We start from the raw sequence: 13,889 nt of genomic DNA, 5'->3' as shown, positions 1-13,889 counted from the left end.
GGCTGAACTCAGAGAAGATCGTGTATGACCAATCCATCGCGAAGCCGCTTTGCAGCAGCGTGAATAGTGAGCGTTAGCATTTATGCCCCTGCACACATCTCGGCCATAAGGCGAGGATTCACACATGTATAAATATATGGCTGAAAAGGCTGCAAAAACAATACATTTACGCAAACAAAATAGCAGATCAAACAGCGCAATGACTTTACATGGAAACAAAAGGAATCTGATCAGGGTCAGGCAGTCGCCTCTGCCTATGAAATTTTTGGTTTTGACGGTATTTCTCCCCGACACATAGCATGGTGTATCCAGTCTCCCAGCTGATATACACACGTGTAGGGTAACGCCAGAGTTTGCGCCGTAAGGGTTACTTAATATATATAGCTAGATGCATCACATCAATACCAGTAACAAGAGCATCATATGATTTTTACAACAGGAAAACGCCGACGTATCCACATTATCCCATCCCCAAATATATTACATATTCACCATTTACTCAAAAACCCTTTTTCTTGTTTTGCACGCACCAGATGCCGCAGAACTAAAACGCCTACAATGCACACACATCTGTATGCATTATAGGAATTGTTCCCCATAAGCTGAAGACCAACGTGCCCACTAACGCCTGGTACGTACAACGAGACACTACTCCTTTGGTAAGGTCTTGAAGGTGACAACGCATGTGGCATCCGTATCTCTTTCTCGCACCTAGCATCTGGTGACAGAGCTGCTTGAGTTACTGAGATTTGTATCACATTACACTTCATCACGAGGGAGCCTGGAAACCGGCTTTCATACAGTATCAAAGAAATATGAGCAATGGAAAAACCCAGTTACCCAATATGGTTTTTTATTCTGTGTTCCTCTCGTGCACCTGGGAGACGTGGTCTTACCTGACCGGCTCCGCTGATTTCATTAGTTTTGGGCAATAGGGACTCGAGAGAGAGGGATTAACACCAATCCCACATCGTTGGAGCAATCAGATCTCCTGTAAAGCTTTTTCACAGGCCGGGGATTCTCAAGGGATTACTTTGTATTAATCAGAGTAATAATGGTAACAATACTCGCAAACCACTTTTACAGCAAATAGTAATGGAAACGGTTTGCCAAAATACGATCTTTGCCACAATTGGCATTCTAGATCTTTAATAATATGAAAAAAAGACATGGCGTGTGGGGGATTAAAAAAAAAGGGGGACTTCTTGTCTGGGGTGCTTTTTGGTTGAGGACTGGCCCTGGTTTTCACAAGTACTTTATGACAAAGCAGCTATTTACAATATGATGCCACATTAAGTTGGCATACGCAACACAAAACACAGAAAATAGAAGTTATTTTTATATTTAACTAAGGGAAAATGGGAAAAATGACTAATGTCTATGCGTAGGAATTAGGGATAATCCACAGCTACTGGGAAGGGTATTTTATTTAGAGCGGAGCGGAGTAAAGCCTTGTAGGAGATAAAACAATACCGATCTAAAATAAAAGACAAATAGAGCTCTTGGAAAGGTTTATACACGTTTTGTGTCTACTTAGGAAAAGAATGACTGGCTGGAACCCTGCGTTACGATCAACTCCTAAATGGTCAACGAGGACTCTAAATTGATGGCAGAATTTTTTTGGGGGGCAAAATAATGGTTAAGACAACATCAAAAAATAGCAGATACTTGGCATTCCTTTCAGCTTCACAGCACAAGGGGCTGCATTATGAAATGAACAGTGTTTGCCTCTTCTATTAACTTATCGGCAACTGCACTGATTTCAATAACATTCCAGCACTATCGAGGGCTTAAAAGGCCTTTTCTTGTTATAGTGTTATGTTGGCATAAAGCACAATGCCAGACTGATGTGCTTCACAAAGGTGATCAAAGATCTGCTCACGCTAGCCAATGCACAAGTATTCTTCTGATTTGTTCTAGCACAGTGACCCCAGCTTAACAACTTATCTCAAAAGAAAACTAGTTATCACAAGCAGCCCCTGCTGTGAGTCTGCCATGGACAACGCATTAGGTAATGTTTGATAAAAACCAACTCATGAGGATAACTAGTTTGTTTTGAGGAGATGCCAGTAGCGCACCACTCCAGCTTCACATCTGTGGCTACTAAAGAAACACAACTTTCCATTGTAGATCCCACATTCTGATGAACGCCGACGCACAGCGTAGATTTAATCTACGAGATGTTGATAAGACACTGGATCAAATGAGTGCCGAGGTTCCCTTGGTAAGTAAAACTCGATTACCGATTCTACACAAGCTTCTGTGAATGGCAAGGGGGTTATTTTCTTGTTTATCTGAAAATACTAATAAGAATTGTCAGTAAACAATAACGCAGTGGCCATTGATTACCATGTCATCTGTAGGCTGACCGGCAACCTACCTAGATTAAGTAATCCAGACAATTAATTAATACAGATCATACTATCTGAATAAAGGTACCAAAAATATGCTCATGAGGGACAGCACAACATTAGAAAAACAATAGGTTTGTGACAACTTTAGGTTAGATTTTGCCTACATTGCCTAAATGTAGTCAAAATAAACTTATTCTAAGAGCTGAAATAATTAAAAAAAAATCAATGATCTGGCGCAAGTCAATAATATCACATTCTCAGTGTCTTTTGTAGAAAAAGATTGCCTCATCACCAAAAGGCAAATTCGCCATGTCTGTAAAGCTTGGCAGCTATAAGGAAAGTTGTGGAAGGCAAAAGAGGAGGCGCTTGGTAATAGCTATGCTCCTCCCACCTTTCCCCATGTTCCACCCATGCTTAATGACCCCCGTCCTCCGGTTGTTCTGTTGATCATACGTGTTGGGAGAGCTAGTCCTCCACTTCCACAAACCATTCTACTGCTCCCAGTTGAACCTCATTTACAGAACGTCCAAGTGTGTCAAGATAAATCCATCTGCGTGTACAGACTGGTGGGGTGCAGAAGAACAGACCTAATCCCTTTCCAGAGTAGAAAATGAGCGGAGATCCCAAAATAGTTAAATAACTTTCAGTGTCGGAAAGAATAGAGAAGCAATGATGAAGTTAAACAAAGATGGAAATAAATAAATTAGTCCATATATTTGGTGCTTACAAATAAAGAATTTCAATATGCTTTTTTATATATAAACTCCAAAAATTCAGCCAAGTTAGACTCTGCTTTTTTTACTGAAACGATAAATGTAAAAAACAGATGTCTTGGCCAGATCTCCAGTATTAAATTGTCAGACTTAATTAAAAGTTGGATGCAACTGGTTCTTACGTCTCAGGCTATAAAAAGATTAGGTACGTAAACTAGTGTAACAATCCAAGAAGCTGCACCTCTCGTAGTTTCATGATACTTCCTACAACAGTAGATTAGGGGTATCTAAAATACTGAATACCCCTACTAAGAGTTTTTGAATTCTATTATTTATTAATCAATGAAGGGTTAATTCACTCTACAGTTAATGGGTCACACTGCAAAGCAAAAATAATCTGCTCCAATAATTCTTCATGCTTTTCTTCTCTACAGTCAGATATAACACTGCCACCAGGTGGCCGGAGGTAGGCAGCGCAATCTGCACCCACTAATTTTAAGAGGACCATCTACAACCTCAAAAAGCTTCAACAACAATGAATGCATTAGTTTAATGAGCATTTAAGGTTTAGTTCAAAAAATCTTCTGTGATTTGGTTAAAGTAGCAAATTACTGAAAGTCGGTCCCACTTAAAGCAGGAGCGCCGAGTACACTTGAAGACTTTTAGATCCCCTGGAAATTTCATTAGGGATGGAGGCGCTTATTTGCACATGCACACTGCTGAGCAGGAGACGTGTTCTATAAAATTCCAGACCAAATGCGCAAGGAGGATTCTGATCAATCTATGCATTTGGTCAACAAATTGTAAGATATAAGATGGTAATCATCATATACATTAAAGTGCACATGATGGCTGCAGTGGACCTCTAAGGCCAAAAAGAGCAGTGTGAGCAAACCACCTTTTACTTTTCAGTGGCAGTGACAGCAAACTACTGAGTTGCCATTCGTGGAAGCCCAGAACTGGAGATCATAGCCGTAAAGCTACGCTTTGCAAACCTTCTACATTGCGGCAACCTCGATGTTGTTTAGTTTTAATTGCAGCTCTTGGTTTCAGTGCCAGAAAATGGAGTCCAGCTGTATTATTTATTGGAAGATCTGAAGTGCAAAACTGCATATTCACGCTATATGGCCCATTGGTCAGACTGAAAGGACTTGGAAAAAGTCTTGGTGAATTTGAGAAACGTGCCCAGCTATCGGAGGGGCTCATTCACTCGGAACAAAAGGCTAAACTTTTATCTCTTTTGTGCACTGAAAGAGAGCAGAGGGAGGGCCTGTAGAAACATCTTACTCTGCCAGGGCTCAATCACTTGAACTTAATGCAACTCTTTGCACAAATAACGTATTATTTATATATTATTATTGTATATAGCGCCATCATATACCACGGTGCTGTACAGTGGGTACACAGAACATAAACAGTACAACATAACAATTTCACTTAGAGAGACAATAGGTTAGCACAGAAGAAGCTTACTATCTAGGGGAAAATATTCAATACATAGTTATTATTTTTGCAAAAGCTTTTACTAGCTACAGATCCATTTGAACCTAGGATTACAGACTGGTCCATTGGCAAGCAAGGAAAGGGTTAACAGTTTTACTTATCCTTATGATGCTTTACTCAGATCTGCAGATCTGTGGGGTTTTCATTCCCAGATGAATTATCTATTTACAGCAATTTGTTCTATTGTCTGATGATGGTGTTCACTGGAGTGTATGGATGTTGTACCGATGTTCTAGAAACCCGTAAACATTATTAGGATACTACATAAACCGGCATTGCAGTCAAAACGTTGGGTTATAATTAACCATCAGAATTAGCGCCAATGCACAGCACACACATTTTATTTTAAAGTAATGAAGAGTCCATCAAGAACCAGAAAATAATTTCAGTGTGAAAAATGTTATTGAGATAAGACAGAATAAAAAATATAGGAGCATTTTGGATAGAAGGGATCTAGTTCTCCAAGTGAAGCAGCCATACATTATATATGTGTGCCTACTGACCATTCCCATCTCCTAATGAAGGATGGGAATGGTCCATCTCCAGGATCTACTGGAGGTGTATTCAGTATTATATATATATGCACCTGCTCTAGCCTCCTCTATTGGTCGAGTCGGACACAGCTCTCCAGAAAACATTATTTATGGCTGCTTTACATTGTCAATTAATATGCAGTGGTTCTTTACTTTACGCAAGATTAGACCCAGAACTTATTGAAGTAACATTTTGTGTTCCCTTGTTCTCACGAGGGACTGCCATTCTAGGGCTGGGAAATACAGGTAGGGACTACTTAAAGAACATCAATTTCCATGATTAGGATGCTACTTGTAGGGTTGTCTCAACAAGATTTCTACATTGCCTGAAGTGTCTCATCTCTAAGACTGATCTTCAAAACACAGTAGAGTATCCATGTAAGTTAAATGAATAAAGTTAGGACAACCTATGGAAGTTGCCATCATAACTTTGAATTATACTTCAAAGCTAAATTAATCCTATAGAAGGTCTAAGCACCAGCAATAAAGACTAGTCTTTGCAAAGTCCCCAATCCCAATAAAACAGGTATAATTCAAGACCCTACCTCTCACTACCACCCTGATATAATACAGAGGCATTCATAGGGGTCTTGGGCTTAGCTCAATGGAGACAGGGAATCCAGCAGTCAAGAGCATAAATTGTATGCAAATTGGGACTACTACAGGGGAGAAGATTAAACTTCAAATACCAAAAGGTTGAATTTAAGTGTAAACATAATTATAAAATACTGAATGGTAATAGACCTTGGGTAATATCTTAATGGGAAAAAATGATTAAACGTCTTGACATTTAAAAATATATTGCTTAAAATTAAAAATGAATATTTAAGAGGGGGCTATGAACATCAACCCAAATTAATTTCAAGGATCTTTGGGATACAATATACTGGTAATTACATAAACAGGGAAGGTGTAGTGATTTCATCTAATGGTTTGCTGCTAATCTAGTTACTAAAAAGAGCGGAGGACCCACTTAACGGGGACAACCTAAATGGCAGCATTGCCTGCAGGATATCTCCAAGTTTTGATGCTTTGTCAGATTCAAGTTTAGTTTGGATTTCCACATCCAGCCAAGTTTGCTTCTGCTTTGTTCTGGACTACATCTGCTGCTATGTCAGGGCGCTGGTATGTGGCTGCACAACCCTAGGTGCTCAACACCCGGGTGAGTGTGGTCGCCCTGCACCAGGCCCTGTCCAACTCCACTACTGCGCAATACCTCCTGAACTCCATCTTTGGGCGCTCTGGGTCTTTACAGTCCTCTGTATGGACCCAGTTCCTGACACACACTTTTTAATATCAAGATCTTTGATATGCTAGATGGAGGACATTGCTTAAATCCTATTGAATTATACTTGAGATCTTTCCAGGTTTGACCCAGTGTCTCCCGGTGGATCGCTGCTTCTCCAGGTCTCTTGGTCATTTTCTCTGAGCAGGGAAATAACGTGTAGCCACGCCCACTCCCAGATTCTGCCTACTCACAATGCATTTTCTATCCGCTGAATGCTGTCCCCTGCCCCGCCCCAACACAAAGCCACTCCCCCAGAGAGAAGGGTCGTCTTTGATGAGAGCGTTATAGGTGTTTTAAAAACCAACCTTATGTGTATACAACAGAAGTGGTCACCCAGCTCACATGACCTGAACATTTATTCCTCCTCATTATCGATCTCCTAAGGTAAAATTGTTAATGCACTCTCAAGAAACAATTAATCTATTTGGCAATGGAAAAGCACAATTTATAGGTTGTCCCCATAAATTAATTCTATTATCTTGTACTGAGAACAAGAGCACAAGTCAAATTTAAAAGTCAAAGCCACACAACATACAAAGTCAAAGGTGGCCATTTACTAAAACGTAATACAATCTACACTAGATCACAAGTGGATTCTAGTATTATCTCCCATCAGACAACCCAATAGATGTTTAAATTAAATAGATTGTTATTATTGTTGCCATTTCCTTTAGCTTGACATAATGGCATTATGGTGGTCTTGCTTGTAAAAATGTAATCATGGGCTATAAATCAGTGCAGTAGTAGTTTATTTAAATAGAGAACATTTAGTATAGATAATTTTAATATAGAAATTTTAGTAAAATTATTTTGATATACATTTGCTTCTTACAAACAGCATTTGTTGGCAAACAAAGTACAATTCATTGAATCTGTTCAGCTGTAAATTCTCTGCAAATTTCTAGGGAAAAGAGAGTTACAGATTCAGCTTATTATTTCACAGTTAGTGACTTTTCTTTTTAATTATTTGTTGTAATAAATCCTGCATGTAGAATATATAATCCTCTCTAATGAACTTGCTACATCATATTGCTGTTTTTATTTAATTTAAACTAATTGAACACACATTCATTCATTAATTAATGGCGACGTGACAGCCCCAAACAATATAAACATTTTAACCAGGATTTTAAAACAAAATGAGCAAATCTTTGCATTGGAGAATTTTTATAATACGTAATTTCTTTCATGAAACCAAAGTGGTTGACCCAAAGTTCTGCCCTTTCTCATTCAGCCACCCTTACAAATCGGCAGCTTGACAAAAGGCGAAGAATACTTAAGCATATCATAAGAATTGGTAAACAACAGAATGGCTCCGTCTTAATCACCTAGCAGGACACACTTACTAATGGAAGTCTAGGAAGGCCTGCTTTTCATTAGCATTACCATAAAGAATCAGCTCAATGTGGTGTACGAGTGGGGGGGATTTTATCCAAAACATGACATGAATCACAACAATGGTAGTCTCCAGTCTGCAGATAAAGAAGGTTTATTGGAACAAAATTATATTTTTGGTCAATGCTAGCCGGTACGGTATACAGCAGTGGATTTTATTCTCAATGGATATCCCACCCCAAACTTCACCTTTAATGTATTGAACCGTAAAACATTTTGGATTTGGAAAAAGGCTATGTTTCAATGAATGGTCCTCCTGAAGTCCAAACCAAGAGGCTGCACCTGTTCTAAAGTTTTCTTAATAGAGTGATGATGTTCTCTTAATAGTAGCCTCCTGCACTGTAGCGTGGTAGCTTTCTTTGATGGACATGACCTGTTCAGATGAAGACTGGAAGGGAGTGGGTTTGAATTCCTGAGTGATTCCCAAGGTAACAAGCGCTGTGTACAAGGAGCCCAATAATAGAAATCTTAAGAAGACTGCAAGACAAAGACACCGCTGGGGATAAAATACAACTTCAAGCAGGAGAGCAGGTACCATAAAGGAGATGTTCCCCAAAAGGCAGAGGGCCATCTTTAAAAAGCCCATTCAATATTCCTATACCTCTTTTCAATAATTTAATATTTTCTTCACATAATACGCCTCTAAAGAGATGTCTATTTAGACAAAGCAGGTGGGATTGGAATTTAAGTAACCGTTATGGAACACGGACTTTTGGTGCTTGCCCCACTAACTGTACAAACCTCTTCATTATTTCGAGGCCTCCGTTTAATCTATCATTAGGACCCGGTGACCCAGAACTAAACGTAAAGCAGATCCTTCCTTCCTCCCATGCCCAGATTCACATGCCTCTCCAGCTAGTGATGCCCTGGAGCATTAGCTGCACAACAGGGTTCCTCTAATCTCAGCGAGGCTCTGTGTAAGTGCACTGGGACCAAGAAATTCATGTTTTACATCTTTAACTACAGGCCCTCCTCCTCCTTAAAGGAGACAAAGAGAAAGAAAGCCGGGGGAAATGGGTATATGAATGTACAGACATCCAGATATCTGAAAAGTCTTAACCATTTACGGTTGGAAAGCCAGTTCTTCCCAGGCGAACCGTGCTGGTGAATGCTGATACCTACTGGTATTAAGGCTGTTTTAGACAATGCATGCAGGAACTGCAAATTAACCAAGTCTTAGATACGTGTGTTAGTGTTTAGTTGGGTCCCGTCCAGTGCAATTACAACCCAAAACTAGCTATAACACTGGATACCATGGTGTGATACTTATTTAGTTATTTTGTTACTAACCACAATGTAATACTTTGGCCCGTTGATAAGAGACTGTTGTCTGTGCCACGGCACATGGCATCCTCAGTGTGTGGGTAATGAGTAGACACCAGTGTTATCGTGAATAATACCATTAGAACTTTTATATGGAATGCCAGTAAGTAATGTTATATGGAATTAATAGCATTAATATATGGTCAATTTTTTTCATATATTTTTTTGATACCACGAAAGGCAAACTAAATTGATGGATAGACAGTCTGATCTCTGAAACAACTCCGCTGCTATCTTGGGAAACGGACACGCTAAAAACAAAATCCTGCAACTTTAACTAAATATTAAATGTTTTGGTCGATTATTTCCACTTGGCTAGGGTAATTTAATTTAAAAAAAAATAGAAATGTTACACTCCATCTGGCAGATACCTTGTCACAAAAGAAAGAGAGAAAACAAATGTATATTAAAAAAAATAGCTTGAGAAATAAGTGATGCCGCAGATACTGTTTTCCTTTGGTATTAAAGAGACTCAACTAGACATTACTATGCAAATTCAATTCCATTTTAAACAGTTATCAGCACAAGGGATTTCCATCCTCGCATTGCCGAGTACACGGACGATCAACCCCCCAGAGTTGTACAAGTTTAAAGAGATGACCCTTGATGGAGGATGCCTCCTATTGCCTCATCAGCTTTATTTTAAAACACATTTTGTTTCTCGATGGCATCTAATCCTGAGCCGGGTACAAGAAGCAGGGAAGAGTAAGTGTCAGAAATGAACAATAGTGGCTCTACGGAGAACAGATGCTTTTTTTTCTTGCAGCTGTAAAAACTAAGGGGGGGGAATCCGGGACGGTAGTGTCTGGTCACGGAGAATCCACAAATCCAGGCATACGATTTCTCTCTCGCAACCAAATGTTTGCTACACAGACTCATATGCTTCTCTGAAACATTAAATAGGGATTTCTTCCTGGGGATGCTCGAAGCATGTAATTTTATGTAAAGGAAGCCTCTCTTAGCAACACACCGCAGAGTAACAATTCTTGTTGGCAGAAGCGACGGTATCGAGCACAATGTTTTGGTCAATGAGATTCAGCTGGATACTTTAGATGTGTTTTCAAGAGCATGAATGAATGCCAAAGCTGTATTTATATGGTCCGAATGCTAAATATATATTAGGTTTCAAAACTTTTAAAATATCGAAGATCGTTTAAGATATAAGCAAATATTTTGTTTAATATGGTAATATTTTAGATTTTTTAAAATAACTTTAGAAAAAAAAATCTGCAGAAATTTTAAACATACTTAAACAAAAAATTATAAAATCAAAAGACTTGAAAGGAATCTTGCTACCCACTAAAGATTTTTCAAATTCACAATATACATTTTATATACATATATATATAAATAAATATATATAACCAAAGTAAAATCACTCAGCACTACAAAAGCATAGCGTTTACAAGGTAATTAGAAAAAGTGCTAAATATGAGTCAATATGAATAAATCTTTATAGAACAGAAATGAAGCTATATCGTGCATCATGATAAAGGTGCGTTAAAAGGGCTCCTTAAAACATATTTAAGGCACAAATATAATAAATAAATCTCAGGGTAGGAACCTAGAAGTAATGGGAGAATTACAAAGTGCAAAATCAAAGAATCCATGTCAGGTTGGAGAACTGTAAAAGTCAGAACCACTTCTATAGAGGGCCACATTTAATGTATAAGAAAAGATGGAAAAGGTCACCTATAGTAATTTAGTGTACAAAAGAACTTGTGATAAAAAAAGGGATAATCCGATACTCTGATTATATATCCATACTAAGAAGAAAAAGAAAAAACAACCTTTGTAGAACACACAAAGAGAAGGTAGATATATTCAGTTTCTGTTGTGATATCCATGACACATTTGATTTGGTGCCTTTTAAGCCCAAACTAATTACAAATCCTAAGACTGTTGTGATATAAGGTCTGGCTGAAGGCTACAAGAGCTTAAGGACACTATAAATAAACATAAGAGCCGCTGCTGTACAGATGAGATGTTGGCCACCCGTGTCGATTCCTTGCCTTGGTTAGAAAGCTAGTTAATCATCTCTGTCTGTGGCAACGACAACTGTATTAGCAGGAGCTGGGAGACGGCTCTGCCACAAGTTGTGTGGCTCTGAGACAGTAGGGATATGTATAAATGGCAATCGCGGTGAAAAGTGGTTCACTAACCATAACTATTGAAATGTTTGTGCCAGAGGCACTACTTGTACCACTGTGTGTCACGGAAGCTTCCATATTTGCTAATGGTAGCCCACCAAATGCCCCACGTTGGACCATTAGGTTCTCTGGGGTAATATAGAAATGACACGAAGCCACCTTAGGCAAAATAATTCCAATTGGTACAGTTTCTGTAATTTATCTTGACAAAAGTTAAATAGATATGCAGAACATGTTGCTGGGGAGAAGCGGGTTAAGATGATCGCATTTAAAGACTGTTGTAAATATCTCATTTATTTTTCAGATACCTTATTAAACTAAACCACCTAATTTTAAATAATTAGTCCAAGGACAATTTTTCAACTGAAATTATGTATTATAAATGATTAGCTTGCCAGCAAGTTCAGTTTTGAACCTTCTCTTCTTACCCAGTCTCTTTCATCTACTCTTGTTCCTACACAAACATTTATCTTCAATCGTGCCTTCTCTACTGGATCGGCCCATTCCTCCTTCAACCATGCTATCATAACTCCAATCTTGGAAAAAGTCCTCCCTGGACCCAATCGATCTGTCCGCCTACCATCCCATCTTTCTACTTTTGTGACCTTCTTCAATCACGGAGATGATAACACTACTACTGATTTACTCACTGGTAAACTCAAGGGCCACTAATCCTACTGGGCCTTTCTGCTGCTTTTGACCCCTGTGGGTCACCCTCTACTTTAAACTCTTCAAGATCTTGGTCTCCATGACACAGCTCTATCCTGGTTCACATCATACTTTTCTGATCACACCTTCACAGCTTCTCCTTTCCTCACTTTATACTACCTCACGTGCCAAACTCATCTCAACCTTTGCCTTTCAATACCACCTGTTTGCCGATGACACCCAGATCCCCTCCAGATTCCTCTCCTTTCCTCTTAGATCATGTCACTAACCACTTTGCCTCCGTTTCTAACTAGATGTCTGCACAATTTATAAAAGTTGACCTCGCCAAAAAAAACAAACTTCTTATGTTTCCACCTTCCAATGCTAACAATTCTTCAGCAGTTTCCTTCAATGTCAACGGTGCAATCATCTTCCCCCATCCTCACGCTCGCTGTCTTGATGTCACCCTTGACACTGACTCTCATTCATTCACCCCCATATTCATTCCACTTTAAAAAACTGCTGTCTCCATCTAAAAAATTTTGCCTGCATTCGTCCCTTCCTAACACAAGATGCTACTAAGGCTCTTGATCATGCCCTTGTTACCTCCCATCTTGACTATGGTTACTCTAAGCTGGTCTCCATTATACCTTTCTAGCCGCTTTACAACCCATCATAAACTCTTCTGTCAGTCTCTTCACTGGCTGCCTGTGCGCTTCAGGATTCTTTTCAAAATCCTGACTTTCAAAGCTCTTCATAGCAATTCCCCTACTTACATCTCCTCACTCATCTCTAAATACACTCCTGCCAGGTCTCTCCGCTCATCCAATGATCTCTGATTGCCGCCTCCTCTGATTCCTAGTTCTCATGCACAGTTGTACACACACACACACACACATACACACACACACTCTAATTTTATAAAGTAAAAAGAATGGTGCAGCGGAGAAAGCCGTCTGATTCATTTCAGAAGGAAGGGCTCCTCTATAAATCCATGCAATTCAACCGCGGACACAAATATACCTTTTACCACGCAAAATTCAACAGTTGCTTTCAGAAATCCATGCGGTCTTAACCCCTAGAGTGCCATGGGGGGGTTCTACTCACCCCCCCACAGCACTTACAGGGTTAGCAGTGCTTTTTAAAATAAAACAAAAATAAAATACACCTCCAATTGGCTTTCTATACATCGGCAATTCTCACACATAATGCACTTTTTGAAGAGCGAAATAAAAAAAAACCCAACACATGATATGAAAGGCTTTCATGGCTCTTTCTCCCTTTCATAGGACTTTTTTTTATTTCTGTTTGCAGTAATCTGCCTTCACTTTCTCATTGCTACAGAACAAACAAGGGAGGGAGAACGCTTTCAATAGGGACTCGGTGTGTAATGGTTCCTCTAGAATTAATTTGGCTGCGCCGAATCCATTGAGCGCCCAGGCTCCCCCCTTCCTCTCCTCTCGCTCCCCTCAAATCATTTTGAGATGAGTGCAGCCCACCGCCTTTGTAATCCCAGCAAACACTTAAAGTGCTCAGTAGGTGTTCATCACGACCATCTGGTCAAAAGCAAAACAAGCTGCTGATTCCGCTTCTGAATAGAATGAAGCAAGTGTGAATTAGTCTCTTCAATTAGCACGATTACAACCTGTCAAGTACATATTGTTAAGCGGGATTATTACTGTACTGGTCACCATTGCAATTATTCAGTCACTGCCTTTTTTCTTCCGTGGGTTTTGGTGCACCAGAACCGGACACGGGACTTTTAAAATGCCGGACTGTTTTAGGGATGTACGGTTAGGAGGCGCTAGGGTTAAGCGTCTCTTGCGATTATTCTATTTCACTTATAACGATGTTACGCCTTGGGAAGGAATGCTTGTGTTGTAACATTCCTGATTAGCATAGCTAAAGCGGATTATTTGTGGGTGGATCACATTTGTACAGAAGTACTGGAGACACTATCAGTTGTAAAGTATACTAGGTTA

The 13,889-nt window shown here is 39.4% G+C and overlaps 1 protein-coding gene across 1 annotated transcript in view; it reads right to left on the bottom strand.

Annotated features, from left to right (window-relative positions):
* The window catches only part of LOC149288500 (FAS-associated factor 1-like), a 98,267-nt gene that overhangs the window by 53,683 nt on the left and 30,695 nt on the right, over positions 1-13,889 (bottom strand). The window lies entirely within an intron of this gene.

Source organism: Sceloporus occidentalis, unplaced genomic scaffold, assembly GCF_023333645.1.
Source record: "Sceloporus occidentalis isolate IW3139 unplaced genomic scaffold, rSceOcc1.0.p SCAF_51, whole genome shotgun sequence".
NCBI classification, from domain to species: domain Eukaryota; kingdom Metazoa; phylum Chordata; class Lepidosauria; order Squamata; family Phrynosomatidae; genus Sceloporus; species Sceloporus occidentalis.
The sequence above is the reverse complement of the archived record's forward strand: the minus strand, read 5'-3'. Positions and strand labels throughout refer to the sequence as shown.